We start from the raw sequence: 21190 nt of genomic DNA, 5'->3' as shown, positions 1-21190 counted from the left end.
CTCCATGGTGCGACTGCACCTTGAGTATTGTGTTCAATTCTGGTTGCCGCATCTCAAGAAAAATATAGTAGAATTAGAAAAGGTGCAACGAAGGGCGACTAAAATGATAGCGGGGATGGGATGACTTCCATATGAAGAAAGACTAAGGAGGCTAGGGCTTTTCAGCTTGGAGAAGAGACGGCTGAGGGGAGACATGATAGAGGTATATAAAATAATGAGTGTAGTGAAACAGGTGGATGTGAAGCGTCTGTTTACGCTTTCCAAAAATACTAGGACTAGGGGGTATGCAATAAAACTACAGTGTAGTAAATTTAAAACAAATAGGAGAAAATGTTTCTTCACCCTACGCATAATTAAACTCTGGAATTCGTTACCGGAGAACGTGGTGAAGGCTGTTAGCTTAGCAGAGTTTAAAAAGCGGTTAGACGGTTTCCTAAAGAAGTCCATAAACCACTACTAAATGGACTTGGGAAAAATCCACAATTCCAGGAATAACATGTATAGAATGTTTGTACGTTTGGGAAGCTCGCCAGGTGCCCTTGGCCTGGATTGGCCGCTGTCGTGGACAGGATGTTGGGCTCGATGAACCCTTGGTCTTTTCCCAGTGTGGCATTACTTATGTACTTGTAACAGAGTGGACACCACAGAGGGAGTGGAAAACATGAAAAAGGATCTGCAGAAGCTAGAAGAATGGTCTAAGGTTTGGCAATTAAAATTCAATGCGAAGAAATGCAAAGTGATGTACTTAGGGAGTAGAAATCCACGGGAGACGTATGCGTTAGGTGGTGAGAGTTTGATATGTACAGACGGGGAGAGGAATCATGGGGTGATAGTATTTGAGGATCTGAAGGTGACGAAACAGTGTGACAAGACAGTGGCCATAGCCAGAAGACTGCTAGGCTGTATAGAGAGAGGTGTGACCAGCAGAAGAAAGGAGGTGTTGATGCCCCTATACAAGTCATTGGTGAGGCCCCACCTGGAGTATTGTGTTCAGTTTTGGAGGCCGTATCTTGCTAAGGATGTAAAAAGAATTGAAGCGGTGCAAAGAAAAGCTACAAAAATAGTATGGAATTTGCATTACAAGACATATGAGGAGAGACTTGATGACCTGAACATGTATACCCTGGAGGAAAGGAGAAACAGGGGTGATATGATACAGACATGCAAATATTTAACAGGTACTAATCCGCAAATGAACCTTTTCCAGAGATGGGAAGGCGGTAGGACGAGAGGACATGAAATGAGATTGAAGGGGGGCAGACTCAAGAAAAATGTCAGGAAGTATTTTTTCACGGAGAGAATGGTGGATACTTGGAATGTCCTCCCGCGGGAGGTGGTGGAGATGAAAACGGTAACGGAATTCAAAAATGCGTGTGATAAACATAAAGAAATCCTGTTCAGAAGGAATGGATCCTCAGAAGCTTAGCAGAGATTGGGTGGCAGAGCTGGTGGGGGAGGCGGGGCTAGTGGTTGGGAGGCGGGGCTAGTGCTGGGCAGACTTCTACGGTCTGTGCCCTGAAAATGGCAGTTACAAATCAAGGTCAGGTATACACAAAAAGTAGCATATATGAGTTTATCTTGTTGGGCAGACTGGATGGACCATGCAGGTCTTTTTCTGCTGTCATCTACTATGTTACTATCCTGCTTATTTTCAAAAGAGAAGGCTGGCCATCTTCCGACACAAATCGGGAGATGGCCGGCCATCTCGCAAGTCCGGTGAAATTGGCATAATCGAAAGCCGATTTTGGCCGGCCTCAACTGCAGTCGCAGAGCCGGCCAAACTTCAAGGGGGCATGTCGGCAGGGTATAGAAGGCGGGACGGGGGCGTGGTTATGAGATGCCCGGCTTCGCCCGATAATGGAAAAAAAAAAAAGCCGGCCCTGACAAGCATTTGGCCGACTTTACTTGGTTCCTTTTTGCTCACGACCAAGCCTCAAAAAGGTGCCCCGACTGACAAGATGACCACCGGAGGGAATGGGGGATGACCTCCCCTTACCCCCCCCAGTGGTCACCAACCCCCTCCCACCCAAAAAAATAAAAATAAAAAACATTTTTTGCCAGCCTCTATGCCAGCCTCAAATGTCATACCCAGCTGCATGACAGCAGTATGCAGGTCCCTGGAGCAGTTTTTAGTGGGTGCAGTGCACTTCAGGCAGGTGGACCCAGGCCCATCCCCCCCACCTGTTACACTTGTGGTGGTAAATGGGAGCCCTCCAACCCCCCCCAACCCACTGTACCCACATGTAGGTGCCCCCCTTCATCCCTAAGGGCTATGATAGTGGTGTACAGTTGTGGGGAGTGGGTTTTGGGGGGGATTTGGGGGGCTCAGCACACAAGGTAAGGGAGGTATGCACCTGGGAGCAATTTTTGAAGTCCACTGCAGTGCACCCTAGGGTGCCCAGTTGGTGTCCTGGCATGTCAGGGGGACCAGTGCACTACAAATGCTGGCTCCTCCCATGACCTTGGATTTGTCCGGGTTTGAGATCGCCGGCATTAGTTTCCATTATTGGTGAAAACCTTTGCCGGCCATCTCAAGCCCGGCCATCTCTGACATTTGGCTGGCTCCAACCGTATTATCGAAATGAAAGATGGCCGCCCATCTTTTTCGATGGTTCGGGACTGCTCTTTGCGGCGCCGGCCATATAGATGGTTACCCATGTAGATGGCTGGCGCCGTTCGATTATGCCCCTCTATGTTACTATGTAGAGAGGAAGTTATCATCATGGGCTACCGTTAAGATATGTTATTTTTCCACTAAGTTGTGCTATTTTAGCACAGATCCCATTTTGTACAATGAGACCTAGCTTTCTTGGAAAACTCCGATATGATTATTTCATTGTAGCACAATGAATAAGCACTGCAAATTTTGTAAAACAAGGATTGGGTTGTTAGGGTTCCAATGTATTCCTACATTTGAAAAATAGCTTTTGTTTACAGTCAAACTAGTGAAGTGATAAGTGCTGTATTTATTTATTTAGATTTAGCTCACACCTTTTTCAATAGTAGCTCAAGATAAACTACTTTCAGGTACAATAGGTATGTTCTTATCCCCAGAGGGCTTACAAATTAAGGGGTCCTTTTACTAAGATATGTTTTTCCCACACACTAAACCCATTTTTAGTTTGGCCATGAAAAAGGGCGTATTTCTATTTTTTCACTTATATGGACATGCGTTAAATGCTTACATTAGCCCATGCCAATTAAAAAAAGAAAAATTACCGCAAGAGCACTTACTGCCACCTATTTAGGAGGTGGTAAGGGCTCCTGCTTTAAGCATGAACTAACCAGTTAACATACTTTAGGACATTCTGCTTTAGGCTGTTTTTGCTACATTAAGAGTGCACTGGCCTTTAATGCAGCTTAGTAAAAGGGCCCCTAAGATTGTACTTGAGGTAATGGAGAGTTAAGTGGCTTGCCCAAGATTACAAGGAGCAGAGCAGAGTTTGAACTGGGCTTCCCTGGTTTTCAGCCCAGTGCTCTAACCACTGGGCAAATTCCTCCAGTACATTAAATGACATTTTACCAGTTTTTCTGACTTATTGCTTTTCAGCAAATACAGAAACTCCTTGTCTAAATCTAGAGGTATTATAGAAGTTATATATTTAAGTTTAATATTGCTGCTAAAGGTTGCATCACATTAAGACTAAATTTCTATGTAAACTATACTGATGAAATGAATTTTTGCTGTCAAACCGCACAGGCAGAGGTTAGCACGTTTCCATTAATCTTACACATTTCAAGCATCATTTCGAACAGAATATTTCTTTGTATCAGTGCCCCAAAGCAATTAAACTTAATTATCCAATACACAGTACATACTGACTCAACAACTGGCTTCCATGACAACTTGAAACATCTGATCTTTTCAGCTGTTTTTGCATGTTTGGAAAGCAGGAACTATTTAGTTTTACTCCTGTATCCAGTGGAGGAGTAGCCTAGTGGTTAGTGCATTGGACTCTAATTCTGGGGAACTGAGTTCAATTCCCAATACAGCTCCTTGTGACTCTGGGCAAGTCACTTAACCCTCCATTACCCCTGGTACAAAATAAGTAACTGAATATATGTAAACCACTTTGAATGTAGTTGCAAAAAGCTCAGAAAGGTAGTATATCAAGTTCCATTTCCCTTCCCTTTAGCAGGGGAAAAAAGGGATTACCCAAAGGACAAATTTCTTTAAAAAACAGATTTTATAACCCACTAGTGCTTGTTTTCAGGAGGGGGAAAGAATATTATTCATCTGGAGCTCTGTGGGTTCCTTGTTGTTTTTCAGTATGGGTAACTATCTTTTTGTGCCTCATTTCTCAACACTTAGTACACTCTGTCCTGAAAAAGTAAACTTCAGACTTTGTACCTATACTAAAGATACACATTCAACTGAAAATAAAGAAAAAATAGATATTTTTATTTTAAAGTAATAGTGCATGCTAAGCCAATTTGGAAGTATATTCTTATTTTTTTCATTTTCATGGATTGAATTATGCAATATGGCTTAATTCAAACATGATAGTTTTATTTTTACAGAGTATTTTAAACATAGGGCAATAATACTGCAGTCCTTTTGTTCATATTTATTTTATTGCATTTGTATCCCACATTTTCCCCACCTATTTGCAGGCTCAATGTGGCTATATGTACGCAATAACTGAAAGAGCACTTCAATAAGACACCTTAATAAAAACATTGGTTACAATGCCTCTCTTAATTGTGTAGTATGTGACTGCGAGCTCCTCTTCTTTCTCTCGTTTTTTATTTAACATATTCCTCAGTCCTCTGGCAACCTTAATTCAATCCACAAGTATTTCTTTTCACTTCTATGCAGACGATGTTCTCTTACTCTACTCTAATGATCCCTAAAACCCTTTCTTAGGACCCCTGCAGGACTGTCTTCAACTCATTTAGGATTGGCTCTCCAGTCATAGACTTGTTCAGCTTTTTGGGTCTATTATTTACCGAGTAGATTCATTTAGATACCATGGGGTCATATTTGATTCACATCTATCCTTTTCATCTCAGATTTCTAATGTTTGCAAAACTGTTTTTTTTTGTACATCGTCAGCTTCGGACTATCCGTCGTTATTTCAGCACCAATACCTTTCACTCCCTTATTCTCTCTTTGATGACTACAAGATTGGATTACTGCAATATCATATACCTAGTTTGTTCACAGATTCCATTAAAAGGCTTCAATCTCTCTAGAATACAGCCATTCGATTGCTCTGCCACACCCACCGCTACAACCATGTATCACCATTACTTCAGAAGTACCATGGGCTACCAATCCATCAACACATACTTTTTAAACTATTGGTCCTTACAGACAAATCCTATAGGCTTGGTTTCCCACACTATCTGTTCTCTCTCATCATTCCATACTCTCCAGCTCGCCTTCTCCACTCACTCAATAACCATTGTTTAGTTCTACCTGTCCCAAAATCTGTCCAGTTAGAATCTACTCACCACTGTACTTTCTTCTTTGCTGCCCCCTCTCACTGGAACTCCTTCCCACTTGATATCTGCGCTGAAACCCCTTTCAAAACATTCAAATCAAAACTAAAGACCTGGCACTTTGCTAAAGCCTTCAACATAGAGTAATGTTTTGTTAAACCATTGCTTACCTTTTTTTTTTTTTTAACTCTATTTCGCTGACTCTCCCATCTCTCTAAGTTTTCTGGTCTATCCACTGTTCTATTGAATTTTGTAGTTCCTTTCATTTTCTATGAAACTTTATATTATTTTAATTGTAAACCACTGAGTACTGCTAGTCAGTCGTGTTGGTATAGCAAATCTTAATAAACCATAACCATGTGAGTATATGAATATTTGCTTTTCCAGAGCTTGTTATAGATTCAAGTACAACTTGTAAGTGTGTGTCAGAGGGCTTGTAATTCTAGCTTAATACTTGAGGCACATGAATGAGATTTCAAGCCTAGCTTCCCTGATAATCAGCCTGCTGCTCAAACCACTAGGTTTCTCCTCTGCTCTGGCAGCATATCACGACCCTACTGAATGCATCAGATAGCATACTACTTACTCAGCAGCAAACTGATAGACTTACAGAGGACTAGATTGCCAAATCCAGAAAAGGGTTAGCAAAATGGCACTGAGTCTGCCCCAGAGGTGCTATGAGACGTGTAGGCTCATTTTCAAAAGAGAAGGACGCCCATCTTTCGACACAAATCGGAAGATGGGCGTCCTTCTCACAGGGTTGCCCAAATCGGTATAATCGAAAGCCGATTTTGAGTGTCCTCAACTGCTTTCCGTCACAGGGATGACCAAAGTTCATAGGGGCGTGTTGGAGGCATAGCAAAGGCAGGACTTGGGTGTGCCTAACACATGGACGTCCTCAACCCATAATGGAAAACAAAAGGGTGTCCCTGAAGAGCACTTTGACGACTTTACCTGGTCCTGTTTTTCTCACGACCAAGGCACATAAAGGTGACCGAACTGACCAGATGACCATTGGAGAGAATTGGGGATGACCTCCCCTGACTCCTCCAGTGGTCACTAACCCCCTCCCACCCTCAAAAAATATCTTCAAAAATATTTTGTGCCAGCCTCTATGCCAGCCTCAAATGTCATAGCAGGTCCCTGGAGGAGTTTTAGTGGGTGCAGTGCACTTCAGGCAAGCAGACCCAGGCCAATCCCCCCCTACCTGTTACACTTGTGGTGGTAAATGTGAGCCCTCCAAACCCCACCAGAAACCCACTGTACCCACATATAGGTGCCCCCATCACCTGTAAGGGCTATGGTAGTGGTATACAGTTGTGGGTAGTGGGTTTGGGGGGGGGGTTGGGGGGCTCAGCACACAAGGTAAAGGAGCTATGTACCTGGGAGCAATTTATGAAGTGTACTGCAGTGCCCCCTAGGGTGCCCGGTTGGTGTCCTGGCATGTCAGGGGGACCAGTGCACTATGAATGCTGGCTCCTCCCATGACCAAAGGGCTTGCATTTGGTCGTTTCTGAGATGGGCATCCTTAGTTTCCATTATTACCGAAAATCAGAAACAACCAAGCCTAAGGACGACCATCTCTAGGGATGACCTAAATGTTAAGATTTGGGCATCCCCGACCGAATTATCAAAACGAAAGATGGACATCCATCTTGTTTCAATAATACGGGTTTCCCTGCCCCTCCATCTGGACTTTTTGCGAGGATGTCCTCAGCAAAACGTGGGTATCCCTTTCAATTATGCCTCTCTTGGGGATCTAATAATGTACTGCCTATTTGAGAGCAGAGAAGAAACAGATACATAGACGTTCAAATGTTTTTTATTTTCCATGGAAAGAAAGTTCTAGAACAAGGAATCATGATATGAGACTCAAAAGTAAAGTCAAGAAACATTTATTGGTGGAAATGGTAGTGAAACATGGAATGCCCTCCTGGAAAAAGTGGTAGAGGATAAGATGGTAAAAGACTTTAAGAAGGTACGAGATAAGCATAGGTGATTTTTAGTTGCAAAAGAATGAAGAAACAGTAGAATGATCTAGTGGCATATGGTTAAAGTACCCTACTCAGGGATTCAACAAAAATTCTTGGGGGCTGTTTCAATGAATGGCAAATTCAGTGAGGAAAAATCCTAAAAGAAAAATCCTAAAAGATACTAGACAGCCATGCAGCTAGGTCTCTTTGGTTGGCTGTAAGTACAGTAATATCAAAAAAGTTCCAATGGAAACAGAGGCATTCAAATAGCAAATTATAAATGACTCTAAATAAAAACTAAAAAAGGGACCCTTTTACTAAAGCTTAGCATGCACTAATGGAATTAGTGTGTGTTAAATGTTAAGAAGCCCATTTTATACCTATGGGCTTTTTAGCATTTAGCATGCACTAATTCTGTTAACACGTCCTAAGCTTTAATAAAAGGAACTCTAAATGCTGACTAGGTTGGTGTGGCAGATTGCTGATGCCTGAAGACCTAGGAAGCTGGATGTTTGGATAATTGCCACAGTGATATTGGTAGATGTTTAGGTTATTGCAGATTTTGTGGTTAAATGACACAAAAGGTAGGGGTGAACCACGGATATCCAAGAAGGAGCACCAGAGGCAGAAAACTATATCACAAAAAACTTTTTAATAAAAATTTTATAAATAAAAACTATATACAAAGGAATGTCCACCAGAATATATAAATTGCAGCACACAAATACAGGTGGAAGATTTAAAAAAACAAATAGAGGAAGAATCGGGAATCACGATTGCTAGATGAGAGTTTGAACGGAATTAAGTGCAACATAAGCCAGAGACTCATACTAGAGATGGGGAGGCTCTAGTCTGAGCTATTATTGATGTTGTTCAGTGGAGAAACAAGTGTGTGCCAAGTGTGAAATTGGAAGCAAAAGTGCCAGATAGTGGACTGACCAGTATTGAGAAGGAGGGCCAGTCTGGTGTTCCAAAGTTCTGAGAAAAAGTCACTAAGAATGTGGATGTATTAAGTGACTTGCTGTAGAAATATGAGGAAGCCAGTGTAAAGCAGCTGAAAGATATGGAAGTAAAGTTCTCAGAAGGTAGGGAAATCCATGAGTTTCATGTTGAAATTTCACCCTGAACTGAGTGACCAGAGGAGGCAGAGCTGTTGGTGAGCTCATAAGAGGCTGTGAAAATTCTTCCTTGTTTGAGGAGTGTGAAGGCTCCCACTAATGTTGAATAGCCCAGAACGGGGTGCCAGAGAAGGAAGAAGAGGATAACAGAGTTGGAAGTGGCATACTGACTGTGCAGCCAGATCCCTGGGTACTGCTTCAGCTCCACGGAGAAGATGATGTAGGACCAGAGGGTCTTTTGCCTGTGCTGGGCACTTCAGTAGTGACTTTGGATAGTGTATTGAGCAAGGAAAACCCATCACAAAGAATGACTGCTGTGCAGAAGATATATTATTATTTATTGCATTTGTATCCCACCTTATCCCACCTATTTGCAGGCTCAAAGTGGCTTACATAGTATTGTTAACATAGTTATTCCAGTATATCAAGTATAGTTAGTATTGTGTAGAGATTAATTAAGAAAAGAAAGAAGGAAGGAAGGAATTTATTACGGTATTTATAGAAGGTGGGCTTTCATAACTGAATGGGTTGGTGGAGTGGATTAGTGGGGCTGTAGGTTCTCATTGTAGGCCTTGTTGAAGAAATATGTCTTCAGAGATTTGCGAAAGGTAGTTTATTTATTTTATTTATTTATTTATTGCATTTGTATCCCACATTTTCCCACCTATTTGCAGGCTCAGTGTGGCTTACAATACATTGTGAATGATGGAAATACAGTGTGTTACAGTACGATTATGGGTTACATTGTGAGGAGTTATAGGAAGACAAAGTCAAGTCAAAAATCGTTAGGGTGTAGAAACCATGGGATGTTACAATGGGGAAAAGATAAGGCGATAGAACAATATCAAGAGAACATAGGTTATAACATTTTATCTGTGGGTGGAGTTTGAAGTGAGGTAAAAATACGGGGTAAGAGAAATTCAGAAGGGAGTGTATTGATGCATTTCTATTAGTGTGTATGGACTTCATTTGTTTTGATCCTTGCAATAAATTTTCTCAAAGAGATGAGTCTTCAATTGTTTGCAGAAGTCGGTCAATTCGTAGATAATTTTCAGGTTGCGTGGTAGTGTATTCCAGAATTGCGTGCTCATATAGGAGAAGGTTGATGCATGCAGTACTTTGTATTTTATGCCTTTGCAATTAGGGAAGTGGAGATTGAGGAAAGTTCTGGATGATCTTTTAGCGTTTCTGGGTGGCAGGTCTATTAAGTCAGACATGTATGCAGGGGCTTCACCGTGGATGATTTTGTGGACTAAGGTGCATACCTTGAAGGTGATACGTTCCTTGAGTGGGAGCCAGTGTAGTTTCTCACGTAAGGGTTTTGCGCTTTCGTATTTTGGTTTTCCGAAAATGAGTCTGGCTGCTGTGTTCTGGGCTGTTTGAAGTTTCCTCAGTATTTGTTCTTTGCAGCCTGCGTATAGTGAGTTGCAATAGTCCAGGTGGCTGAGTACGAGTGATTGCACTAGGCTGCGGAAGACGAATCTTGGAAAGAATGGTCTTATTCTTTTCAGTTTCCACATGGAGTAGAACATCTTTTTGGTTGTGTTATTCGCGTGTGTCTCTAGTGTTAAGTGGCGGTCAATAGTGACTCCAAGGATTTTTAAAGTTTCAGAGATTGGTAGATTTAGTTTAGGTGTGTTGATAGCGGTAAATTTATTCGTGTTGTATTGGGAGGTAAGCACAAGGCATTGAGTTTTTTCTGCGTTCAGTTTTAGTCGGAATGCATCTGCCCAGGTATTCATGATGTATAGACTTTGGTTGATTTCGTTGGAGATTTCATTAATGTCTTGTTTGAAAGGAATATATATCGTTACATCATCTGCATATATGTAAGGGTTAAGGTTGTGATTTGATAGAAGGTTTGCCAAGGGGATCATCATTAGGTTGAAGATAGTTGGCGAGAGGGGGGATCCCTGTGGTACTCCACAATCAGGTGTCCATGCAGCAGACGTAATTGAATTTGATGTGACCTGATATGAGCGTGAGGTTAAGAACCCCTTGAACCAGTTTAGGACATTGCCTCCAATGCCAAAATATTCAAGTATGTGTAATAGGATTCCGTGGTCAACCATATCAAAGGCACTTGACATGTCAAATTGTAAGAGGAGTATATTGGTGCCGGTAGCAATCAGTTTCGTCAATTGTTTAGTCAATTGTTTTCAGATCTGTGGGTAATGCATTCCATAACTGCGTGCTCATGTAAAAGAAGGTGGTGGCGTGCATCAGCTTGTATTTTAGTCCTTTACAGCTGGGGAAGTGTAGGTTGAGAAATTTGCGTATTGAGCAAGGAAAACCCATCACAAAGAATGACTGCTGTGCAGAAGATATATAAAGTGAAGACGTGGATTCAGAAAAAATGGAAGATTCAAAGACTGGGAGGCCTCAGGAAAAGACGATGCGGTTTAAGAAGGTCCCTTGGAGACTCTTGGAGTGGCTGTCACTTAAAGATATGGTGTCAAGATGGAACAGAGATGGTCAAGCTCTGATACAGATGGGAAGTTACTGGATCCTCGTGCCTAAGATCCAGCTGATTCACAGCCATTGGTAAGATGGGGCCCAATGGTTGCTCTGTTTACTGTGCTCTGTCTATTTTATGCTGAGATCATTGCCTATCAGGGATGGGAGTCTGGTTTTGGCCCAAGGACAGGTTAGAGCAGGCCTTGACAAATCTTAGGTGCCAGGTTGCCATGGTGCCTAGAAATTGCACCCTGGTGCCTGGGATTTCATGCCCTCCAAAGTTTTTTTTTTCTCTTTTCACAGAGCTGGCTCAAACTGCTTCTCTCTGCTCTGCACAGCGATCGGGCTCTCCAGATACTTGAACTGCATGGTGCAGGGTATTCAGGAAGTCTTGCAGTGTCAAATCTCATGGGACTTGAAACCGTAAGACTTTCCGAACATCCTGCACTGTGTGGCTCAAATATATGGAGAACCCGATTGCTGTGCAGAGCCGAGAGAAGCAGTCTGAGGCAGTGCTGGTGGATGTGTAAGATAGAGCTAGAGAGAAATGCAAGAAGGCTGCAGGGGCAGGAGACAGAGAGAGACTGAGTGAAGGCTGTAGGGAGGAGAATATGAGACAGATAGACAGATTGGATGAAGGCTCTGGGAAGAGGGTAGGAGAGACAGACAGGCTGGGTGAAGGCTGTGGGAAGAGGGTATGAGAGAGAGAAAGAGACACATAGACAGACAGATAGACAGACAGACAGACTAGGTGAAGGCTGGGAGAAGTGATATGAGAGAGAAACTGATGGGGGACCCAGGCTATGGTGATAGGTGAAATAAAGAGGCAATTGATAGAGAGTTCAGATTGGTAGCAAGATAATTTTCTCCCCCTCTCTTCAAATAGGCATTGATTAGCCTACTTTCTCCCTTCCATTTCTTTTGTTTTCACCTTTCCTTGTATTTCCCTTTATTCCCCTATAAACTTCCATTAGTCTCTCTCCCCTCCTCACTTCTGCACACGCATTTTTCCTCCCTACCTCTCCATAATTCCATTCACCTCTTTTCCTCATCCCTTCCTCCACCCTCCTTCCTTGCTTCTATCCTTTACACCACCCTCTTCCTCTTTCCTTCTTTCTTCTTCTGGTCCTTCCCTTATCTTTCCACACCACCCTTCTCTCAACAATTCTGCCTTTCCTCATCTCTCTCCTTCCCTCTTCCTCTCCTCTTGCTTTTTTCTCTCTCTTCCCTCCACCTGCTTACTTTTCCAAGCTAAGAAGTTTGATCACAACACCCCCCACACTTTTTCCTTCAATTTCATTGGCTAATGATCTCTTTCAGGCCATGGTTCTTGTCATTGTTCACAAAGCTACCCATACTGGTGCTCCTTCCTATCTTTCTTCCATTATCATCCCCTACAAGCCTGCCTATTCCTTCCATTCCCTTGATGCACACCATTTAGTTCTTCCCTCCCCAAAGTTTTCTCACTATGACTCCACTCATTCAACTGCTTTCTTTTTCCTTGCCCACAAACTTTGGAATGATCTTCCCCCTTCTCTTAGGTCTGAAATATCTTTCCCCTGATTTAAAGCTCTTCTTAAAGCTCACTCCTTTAGATTAGCTTTTAACATTTTTTTGGAATAATCCCATCAGCGGGGAAGCATGACTGGTGGCGACTCAGTACTCAGTTTGTTTTATTTTTACTTTGTTTTGTTTATTTTGAATGTGTGCTGTTTGCATTTTTTATTTCTTTCCTATTGCCATTTGTTGTTCCTCTCTTTATTTTTACTATTTTATCTTATTTTGATTTGTACACTGCTTTGACCTCTTTTGTAAAGGCGGTATATTAAGTAGCAAGTAAATATAAATACAAACATAAACTTTCTCTCCCTTCTTTATCTCTTTCCTTCTCACTTCTTATGCTCTCCCCTCATATCTTTCCTGTCTCTCACCTTCCCCTTCCCCAGTAACTCAAAAGAAAAATGTAGGCATATAAAGACCATATAGTCTATCCAGTCTGCCCATCTATGCCATTTAGTCTCCCTATCACTCACCTAGAGATCCTATGTAGTTGTCCCAAGCTCTCTTGAATTCAGATACTGTTTTCATCTTCATCACTTCCATCGGGAGGCTGTTCCACGAATTCACCACCCTTTCCGTGAAGAAGTATTTTCTCAGGTTACTTCTGGGTCTATCCACTTTCACCCTATGCCCCCTAGTTCCAGATCTTCCTTTAAATTGAAGAGATTTGCCTCCTGTGCATTTATGCCACATAGGTATTTCAATATCTCTATCATATCTTTCCTCTCCTGCCTTTCTACCAAAGAATACATATTGAGATCTTTAAGTCTGTCCCCATACGCTTTATGATGAAGACAGTGGTGTGCTGGAACCGGCTTGCACTGGCTTGCAGGAGCCGCTTGTTAAATTTTGACAGCTCTTGCGAGCCGGTTGTTGTTCGGGGCGAGCCGGCTCCATTGCACGAGGTAAGCACGGCAGGAGGGTGCCATGCTTACCTCCCCTCCTGCTCCCATCCATGTCTAGTGATGTCCTTCGCCCCCACCCTCCCCTGCCGCTCCCATCCGTCAGTTTCAAATCAATTACCTCCCTCGAAGCGCCGCCTTATTTAAAGCCCTGCTGCCCATCTCCAGCTGCCTTTCCTGCTTGCTTCTGAGGAGTTCACGCCCTTAGTCCCGTCTTCTGATGTCATTCTGACGTCATTTCCTTTTTCCGCGAAGGCAGGCCTAAGGGCGCGAACTCCTCAGAAACAAGCAGGGAAGGCAGCTGGAGACGGGCAGCAGGGCCTTAAATAATGCGGCGCTTCGAGGGAGGTAATTGAAACTGATGGATGGGAGCGGCAGGGGAGGGTGGGGGCAAAGGACATCGCTAGACATGGATGGAGCGGGAGGGCAGGGGAGGGAGGAGAATTGCTGGGGATGGATGGGCAGAGGGGGGCAGGGGAGAGAACTGCTGGGCATGGATGGGCAGAGGGAGGCAGGGGAGAGAAGAGAGTTTCAGGACATGGATGGAGGGAAGGGCAAGAGAAATTCTGGACATGGATGGAGGGGACGGAAGGGAGAGAGAAGAAATGCTAGACATGGAGGGACGATAGAGGAAGGAGATTAGATGAGGGAAAAGGAAGTGAGGAGAGAAACTGCACATGGATGGAGAAAATAGGCAGAAGCTGGATCCACTGTACAGTCAAGTCTGCGTGAGGACTAGAAATGAAGAAGAAAGGAGGAAAGGAAAGAAATAAATGGAAAGGAAGCCCTGGAAACGGAGTCAAGGAAACAGATAGAGAGCAGCAGAATCAGATACTGGGCCAGCATGATCAGAGAAACAAAGTCACCAGACAACAAAGGTAGAAAAAAATAATTTTATTTTCATTATAGTGTTTGGAATATGTCCACTTTGAGAATCAGGTGCTGAACATTAAAAGTTCATATTTATTTACTTATTTATGGCATTTTATCTCATATTAAACATGAATTAGATTGGAACCTGGGATAATTTAATTTTTTTTCCTGGAGAGAGTAATACATTGCCCCCCCCCCCCCCCCCCCCCCCGGTTATAGCCAGCTCTACAATTTTTGGGGGGCGCAGAGGTGGGCGCAGAGGTGGATAGGGGAGGGGGGCGCAGTGGTGGATGGGGGGGCACCGAGGTGGACCGGGGAGAGAGCCTGTTGTTAAAAATTTACCAGCACACCACTGGATGAAGACCACTGACCATTTTAGTAGCTGCATTCTGGACCAATTCCATCCTGTTTATATCTTTTTGAAGGTGCAGTCTCTAGAATTGTACACAATATTCACCTTTGAGTCTCACATTGCCACTTTTGCACTTCCTCCTACCACTAATATATCTAAAAAATGTCTTTTCCCTCCATGTTATCATATCAGCTATTTTTTTCTTCCATTTGCATCTTTGCTTTCCTCTCTCTCTCTTCTTTCTCTTCCTCCTTCTAGAACACTCTCTCACCTCTCCCCCCTTCTCTCACCTTCTCCCTCCCCAGTACACACTCCTTTCTTTCTTCTTTCCCGTCCCTCTCCTGGCACACTCTCTCACCTCCTCCCTTTTTTCTCCCTTTCTCTTTTTCTTCACCTTCTGGAACTCTTCTTCTGGGACAGGAAACCATCTTTTTACTTGGAAGGGCCAAACAAATCAAGCTCTGTCTCTGCCCCCTTACCCTCCCCCTGGTGTGGATGCTGTATGGGACAAAAAATTGATAGGGCCATGGTTCCTGTGATCTCATTCTGCAGCCTAGGTTCTTCTTCCCGTTCCCTCCCCCAGCACAATTGTCTTCTTTCCCCACCTGCCCAACACTTTAAGTAGTACAAAACCCTCCAAATGGACACTCAAGATCATACCATACTAACACTAAATCCAAGATCCCCAAATGCAACAGCTTTACCTATGATGAGTCACGAATACACCTTCTGGCTCCTTTCTGCCTCCAGTTTGGGAAATGAGGATAAGCCAAGCTGCTACAGATTCCTACACACAGCCTACTTGTTAATAGAATCTCTCACCTCAGTTACACACAGAATAGCCACACCATTACATAGTAAAAATAACAGATTGCACATTAGAAACAAATATGTAATCATAAAATTAAATAGAAACCCCAGACTCTGTTAACAGTGGAACATTGAAGAAAGAAAAACAGAAAAGCATTTTCCTCCTGTAAAGAACAAAATATAAGTAATAGACATTTTCAAAAGTGACAGTTTTCATTCTCTAAAAATTGAAAAGTAAATATTTTGGTACTTCTGTCTGATCATTTTGTTTTTCCAGTTGGGTTTGTCCTGGTCTACCTATAGCACTTTCTCTTGTTTTTGCTTAAGTCCTTTTTCAAGATCTCACATCCATTTTCTGTTTCTTCACTCCTCTCATCTTTTTCCCTTCACTTTTGACACTGATCTTCTGATTCAGCTTTTTTCTCTGTTTCTCTTATCTGCCTTTTTATGTTTTAGCAAGATTTTATTCCTCTTTTTAGCAAGATTTTATTCCTCTTTTCCCCCTCCTGCCCTGTGTCTCTCTGCATCATATGCTTACTTCTCTGGTTCTCCCATTTCCCCCGTGTTTCTCATTCCCATTTTCAGCAATATTCTAGTTCCCCGTTTCTACCCTCTGTAGTTGTACCATAATCAGCCTCATCTACCCATGCCTCTCATCCCCTCACAAACCCTGTTCCTTCCCTGCCACTCATCCCAATTCCCCCTCTAAACGCTTTCTTACATCTTACCATCTTATCCAGGCTTCCGTTCCCTTTTATACTTTCATTTCCACTCTGTCTCACCTACTTCCTGTCCCCTTCCTTTGTCTCTCACCTTCACAGCCCTCTGCCTCTTTGTCCCCTTTCCCCAGAATCCATTGTCTTACCTCTCCCCCATCCCTGGTATTCATTCCCCCATCTATTCCCATACTCCCTTCTACAGCATCTGCCCACCTATCTCTTCCTCTAGTATCCATTTACCGTGCCTTTCCTACTTGCCCCAGCATCCATCCCTCTGCTCCTCCAGCTCCATCTTCCACTGCATATGGTCTTGCTTTGACCACACTGTCTATCCTTCTTTCTCAGTCCACAGCATCAACCCCCTTCTCCCATTGCCACCTACCAGCATCTTCCTCCTTCTCAAAGCCTCCAAATTAGATCCTTCTTCCAAAATCCCCTTCTTTCAACTCAGTCCCCAGCCCATATATTAGCCCTTTGCCTTTTTCCCCAGCATCAGCCTTTTTCTCCCAATTCAACTCCCAGCCTCAGCATCGACCTCCAGCTCCCTTTTCCCAGTCCCCAGTTCCCTTCTCCAAATGCCCAGCCCCAGCATTAGCCCCCAGCCCCATCCTCCAGGACCAGTAATAGTCTCCAACCCCAACATCAGTCTCCAGCAACCTTCTCCCAATTCCTAGCTTCTTTCTCCTAATGTTCAGTCCTCAGCCCCAGCATATATCTCCAGTCCTCCAGTTACCACCCCTCAGCTCCCTGCTACCTGCTTCCCCCTACTATGCTGCTGCCTACACCTCTTACTCTGCTGCTCAGCAGGTACATCAATAGGGCAGCCAAGGAAGAAAAGCAGCACAGCTGGGGAGGGGGGGGGGGGGAGAGAGAGAATATGGTCTCACAGCTGTGGAGGGGTGATCCATTGAAGCAGACTTTTGGTGCCCCTAAATTTAGGCCCTCTGACTGAGCCAGTGCCACAGTGGCTCACCCCTTAAGCTGGCCCTGGTTTCCCTATTCCCTTCTCCCTATTCCCACATCAAATGGTCCAGTTTCTTTCTTCTTCACCCTCCCCTTTCCCACATGCCCCAGCATATACCACTCTTTTTCCTCTCACTTCCTGTCTATGAATGTTCCTTCTGGCTTCCCTACCTTCTGCAGTACACCCCGCCTCTCCCCTCAAACCGGCTGTAGCAATTCTGTCACACACATACACACACACACACACACACACACACACACACAAAAGATAGAGCTGCTGGCACAGAGCCTTGTGCTGTAGCACTCACTACCAGGCTCCACCAGAACCACCCTCTGTGACATACTTCTTGCTGCTGTGGAGGAGATTCTGGCAGAGCCTGGTAATGAGTGCTGCAGCATAAGGTTCTGTGCTGACAGCTGTATCATTTTTTTTAGAGCACAGAATAGCTGTGACAGAAAGGAGCCACAGGTTTGAGGGGAGAGGTGGGGGAGCCAGAAGGGACAATGCTGGATGGGAAGGGAGAGGAATAAAAGAGCGGTATATGATGGGCCATGTGGGAAAGGGGAGATAGAGGGAGGCACTCAGTCTAGCTGCATTTGGGGGGGGGGGGGGGAAATCCTCCCCCCTTACACCTTCCCCAAACTTCGCCCATGCTTGTATTGTTACTAAATATTTTTTCTTCTGGACTGGTTCCTGGCTCACTAAAAAGGTTATTATATGCCTGGTATTGAAGAAAAATAATTTCAATGTAGATGATACTAATAACTATTTAGGTCAGTATCATCTGCTTTTTTTTGACTAAAATATTAAAGAAAGTAGCATTTACCCAACTGCAGCATTTTTGATTACAGAGAATTTGTTAGACAAACATGAATTTGGTTGTCATGCACTGCATACTATTGACAGTTTGTTGTTATCCATTTGTTGTTATCCAGTTGTGATGAGATAATTTAGGGTTTGAGCGAGGTACTTTCTATGTTCTTGTTATTCTTGGTATATTGGCTGCTTTTGACACCTTAGATTATTCTATACTTAAAGATTATATGTATGTTAGGGATAAAGGAGATGCTGTATTAGATTGCTTTACAATGGTACCATAGAAGAACCAAAAAGACCCTCACAGTCTCAAAGACACACACCACACAGCGACGGTGACAGAGAATTGGAAACTAGATGATGTTCACTGAAGTAAAACTTATAAACACATCCAAGACTCAACATGAGTTGTGTTTCAGCCTATATGGCCTGCATAAGGAAGCTGCTATAGGATGTTTGAGCACTTCTAGCTTCCAAATGTCATCAAACAACCTAGTGAGATAAACTGAACATAGTCAAAAAAGTGTGAATGGTGCAGAACACAACCAAACAGCATTCCTATGTGGTTATCATCTTCCAGGATATTTCAGGATTTCCCTTTGCGTTTGAGATTGCCCACTAGATAAATGTCATCAAACATACCCACATTCTTGGTGTCTTTTTGCTCAATCTCAGGAACACTGGATCTTCTCAGTACAGACCATTCTCTATCCAGCTTAGCATCTCTGATATTGGTTGCCCACTTGACACTGTCATGGTTCACTACTGAACCACTACAGTAATTGTTTAGACTAGCGCCCCCTGGCATCCACTGTTAGTCTCCAACTCATGTTGCACATGAACTCTCTCAAGCTTTTGTCTGGCAACCTGCAAGGTATGTACCATGCCCTTCTTTATGCCTGACTCTTCCTTTAATTTGTCTCCTTAAGTCTTCCACTTGGAGAGACATCTCACTGGTTTGAGTCAAGACATGAGCACTTTGCCGCTGCCACTTCTTATTCACTCTTCTGACTTCTTTCAGGTGGTTCTCTAGCTGTATCTTTGTCTGTGCAGCTTCATTGAACTGGGTAGTCATATACCCCAACTTCTTTAAAGTCTCTCCTTGGAGATTTCCATCTGGGTCAGCTGGGCTTGTCAATGGGCCAGCTGGCCTTGCATGTCTGCAGTCTTCTCAGGGCCGTGCCAACACAGTAAGCAAGGTAAGCACGGCAGGAGGGCGCCCCACCGCACCATGCTTACCTCGCCCTCCCGCTCCCATGTCCCAACTGCCCGCCCTCTTCTCCCCCCCCAACAAGATCCCTTTTAAATTTACCTCCGTCCGGCAGTGAAGGCGCAGCGTCAGTGAAGGAGGCGGCGCTCCCAACGTCTCTACTACTAGTCTTCTCTTCGCTCAGTGTTCTGCCTTCTTCTGACGTCAAGGAAATGACATCAGAAGAAGGCGGGACATTGAGCGAAGGGAAGACTAGTAGAGACGTCGGGAGCGCCGCCTCCTTCACTGACGCTGCGCCTTCACTGCTGGATGGAGGTAAATTTAAATGGAATCTTCGGGGGGGGGGGGAGAAGAGGGCGGGCAGTTGGGATGTGGGAGTGGGAGGGCAGGGGAGAGAGCAGCGTGGATGGGAGGGCACCGATCATTTTCACGGGGGGGAGGGGGCGCGGGGGCGCCAACTGTTCGTCTGTGGGGGGTGCTGGGGGCGCCAACTGATCTTCTGCAGGGGGGTGCCACAGACCCTTGGCACGACCCTGGTAGCTTGCATATTAGGCCAGCTGAGGTCCCATAGCTTCTCTGATGTCTGTCATTTGCATTACTCTGTCAGGGTAATAGTCCTTGTGTCCTAGTTTTACTTTTAAAGGAATAAAATGCTATTGGAATAGTGTTGTATCTATTAGAATAGTATTTTTTTTCCAGAGGGGGAGGGGTTCAGAACTGGGACTTGTATATTGCAATTCCTGTATCCATATTTAATTTATTCTTTTTATCAATGTGCTTTGACTTCATGGGGTTGATTTGGTACAATGTAAGCCACATTGAACCTGCAAACAGATGGGAAAATGTGGGATACAAATGTAACAAATAAATAAATAGTTGGAGGAAGTCCTTGCATTCACGTGCATTGGTTGCGTTAGGGTCTTCTAGGTGTAGGTTTATGTCCCCTATTATAAGTAGATTGGAGTTAGATACACAGGTATTCGATATGAAATCCATGAAGTGTGGTTGGCATTCTTGCCAATTGCCTGGTGGTCTATAAAAAAAGACAACATTTAGGTGGTCAAGCAGAGTAGTACGGTGAATTCTAACTGAGGCAATTTCAAGTTTTGGTGTTATAAACTCGGCAGTTGTTGTTACGGTGAAGTGAGATCTATAGATTAGTGCTATTCCTCCTTCTCTTTATTCTTCCCTTGTCCATTGAGTAATTTTGTAGCCTGTGGGGCAGAGTTCTAAAATTATGGGGTCATTGTGATCGTGGATCCAGGTTTCGCTGATGAATATTAGATCAAGATTGTCTGCTGTGATCCAGTCTGTTATTATTGTTGTTTTGTTGACTACTGATCTGGCGTTTGTGTATCCCACTTGAATTGTTTGGTAGGGGTCCGTGTTTGCTGTTGTGTCGATTTTTATTAGTTGTTGTTCCTTTATTTTAGTAGGACCTTTCTGTCCCTTTTGTTATGGTTGTTCGCTTGTTAGTGATTTTCCGTTATTAGAATTGTTGTCAGTTTGATAAGGTGTGTTGTGTCCAATCAATCTTTGGTGTGTGTGTAGTATGGGTATCATGTTGCTTTCAGTGAGTGGGGTGGTTAGAGTTATATGGATCAGTGTTATGGAATAAATTGCTAGTAGCAGTTTAAAGGTATTCATTTTGCTTTTGGGTCACTGTGGATTCTTGAACGCAGTGTTGTGGTGGGGGGATGTGCAATAGGCGGTCGGTCCTGTCCAGTAATTTTGCAGAAGCAGCCCAAGACTCAGAGCTACTCCCCCAAGACTCAGAGCCATTCCCCCCGCAGGGTTTGTCGGTCTAGTTCTGTCTTGGCTCTGCGGCTATGATACTCTCGGATGATGTCTCTTCCACCTGCCCGCTCTCTCCCATCTGCATGGTCGCTCATTTTTAAAGCCCTGAGGCGTTCGCCCTCCCACATCGGCGATTCACATGGCCAGCCTTCTGCCAGCGTCAGGGCCTCTCGCTCAGATGCATCCCACCTCTG

The sequence above is a fragment of the Microcaecilia unicolor genome, chromosome 9 (genome assembly GCF_901765095.1).
Source record: "Microcaecilia unicolor chromosome 9, aMicUni1.1, whole genome shotgun sequence".
In the NCBI taxonomy this organism is placed as follows: Eukaryota; Metazoa; Chordata; class Amphibia; order Gymnophiona; family Siphonopidae; genus Microcaecilia; species Microcaecilia unicolor.
The sequence above is the reverse complement of the archived record's forward strand: the minus strand, read 5'-3'. Positions refer to the sequence as shown.